This window comes from Nannospalax galili, unplaced genomic scaffold, assembly GCF_000622305.1.
Source record: "Nannospalax galili isolate Female #2095 unplaced genomic scaffold, S.galili_v1.0 scaffold15, whole genome shotgun sequence".
NCBI classification, from domain to species: domain Eukaryota; kingdom Metazoa; phylum Chordata; class Mammalia; order Rodentia; family Spalacidae; genus Nannospalax; species Nannospalax galili.
The window spans coordinates 3,507,558-3,509,808 of NW_008337322.1; the positions used below are offsets into that span (position 1 = coordinate 3,507,558).

Sequence of the window (2,251 nt, forward strand, 5' to 3'; positions counted from 1 at the left end):
TGATCTCTGAGACTTGGGGGTACAAGGTGTGCTAAGGTCTGCTATTTCGGGTGGAGTACTTTACAATGTGTTATTCTCTGCATGTTGCCCACTTGTGGGTTCCTGTGTTTTTCATGATCTGCTCAAAATAGACGTTTCTCTGGTGAGAGCTGAGAGATGAACTAATCTATGGGTAAAGCAATACATCAGGAGGAGCTGACTTATGCTATGACCATTTAGCAGAATGACAGTAGGTTCTCTCTTATGGCCTGTGAACTCTCCAGCCACATGCTCTTGGCCCTGATAACAATGTCAGGTATGGGCTGCATGTTCTGAAGCAAACCTTAAATCCAATCAGAAAGTAGAGGTTTACTCCCATAACGTGTGTGCCTTGTCCCCCCAGTGGGCAGATCTATCTTGCCAAGCCAGTCATTATTATAGCTTGCAGTGTTCACAGGTGGGTAAGGTTGATGACTACTTTTCTCTTTTGGTAGGTAATGTGCATAGAACCTCTATCACTATAAAACATAGCCGCTAGTGATGAAGTTGCCTTTGAGGTCAGTACCAGCTTGACTTTTCCATTTTTGCTCTAAGACTCACATATGTAGTATTTTCAGCAGTATGGTATTACTTTCAAGTTCTGGAAGGGCAAAGGCAATAGTTAACTTTGTTTTGAGAATCTAAGAGAAATCCATTGTCAACAACTCCAAAAGAGCAGTCCCTTTCCTTGCATTTATGTGTCTTATTTGCTAGCTTGTGGCCCTCAGTAGTGGCATTGCCCCCCCCCCATTATAGGGTAGCTCTATTTAAACTCTTTTTGACAGGATCTCCCTAGCTCCAGCCTGCCTGGAACTCGGTATGTAGAACAGGTTGGCCTGGATCTCATAGAGATCTACCTGGCTTTGCCTCTTGATGGTTGGGATTAAAGGCATGCATCACCACGGTATAATTTTACGTGTGTGAGTGATATGCCTGCATGTATGCAAGCACACCCATGCCATGTAAACCCCATGGAGGCTAAAAGAGGGTGATGCGTCCCCTGGAACTGGAGTTAGGAATGATTGTTAGCCTCTATGTGGATTCTGGGAACCGAACCTGGGTCTAGTGCCAATCAGTCAGTTTGCTGAGCCATCTCTCCAACCCCATTTAAACTCTTTTTATATATGTATATTTGTATTTTTTTTTCTTGTCAGAACACCGATTGAAGTAAAACAACACAAGTTGGTACTTCACCCAAAAGCAGTGCTTTTATTCTGCCCCTCTTGATGGCTCAATGGGTCACTAGCAAAAGGCCCATCGAGTGCTTTTAAAAGGGGGATATTTGTATATTTTATGAAGACACTGTGGCAATAAGTTTCCATACGGCTTTTCAAAAGGCCTTTAGTGTTAGAAGTCCTTCCCTGTGGTCTCCCCTCTGCACTGCCTTCCTAGTCCCCACCACATTTAAACCTGCCTATTCCATTATTTCTCTTTCCTTTATATTAATGTATTCTCTCTCCTCTTCCATAAAGCCCCATTGATGGTCCCATACTAGTATCATTATTTTTGTGGACTTTCCAATTGAAACTTATATATCCAAAGATTGAAAACTAGCTGTAAGTGCATGGAATTAAATTTGGGCTCTAAATTATTCCATTGAGAAAACAAATTGAACACAATTAAAGCAGTTCCAAGAAAGATGTTCATAGTACCAAATGCCTACTTCGTAAAATTAGAGACATTTTGTATTAATAACTTAATGATGCATGTAAAGGCCTTGAAAACTAAGAACAAACAACACCTAAAATGAGTTGCCAAGAAGTGATAAACAAAATCAGGTTTAGAATTAATAAAATATAAATGAGATAATACTACCAATGAAATGAAGAATTGGTTGTTTGAAAAGATTAATAATATTGACAAATTTTTACCCGAATTAACCACAAAAAATGAGAGAAGACCCAAATTAATAAAATTAGAGATGAAAAGGGAAACATTACAACAGACCCTGAGGAAATTCGGAAAATTGTAACAACATATTATAATAATCAGCAGTCCACTAAACTGAGATCCAGGAAGGAGGTTCATGACCATATGGATATAGTCCTACAGGCACATGGACCATCCTCATACAAACCTACAGCAATGGTGTCAGCATGCACAAGACCCATGCAAACTTAAGCAGACAAAAACCCAGCACAGGACTGGGGAAATGAACAGCAAATTCCAATCTCATTTTAAGAATTACTGGCCGCTGATAACTGCTGGGTGAGAAACAGCTGATCTTCTTAAA

General features: G+C 40.2%; 1 non-coding gene across 1 annotated transcript; it reads right to left on the reverse strand.

Moving 5' to 3' along the window:
- Positions 1-1,163: 1,163 nt before the first annotated feature.
- On the reverse strand, positions 1,164-1,295 carry LOC115070254. Its single transcript, XR_003849441.1, has one exon. It is a non-coding gene; the product is annotated as a small nucleolar RNA SNORA21 (small nucleolar RNA).
- Between the last annotated feature and the right edge of the window lie 956 nt (positions 1,296-2,251).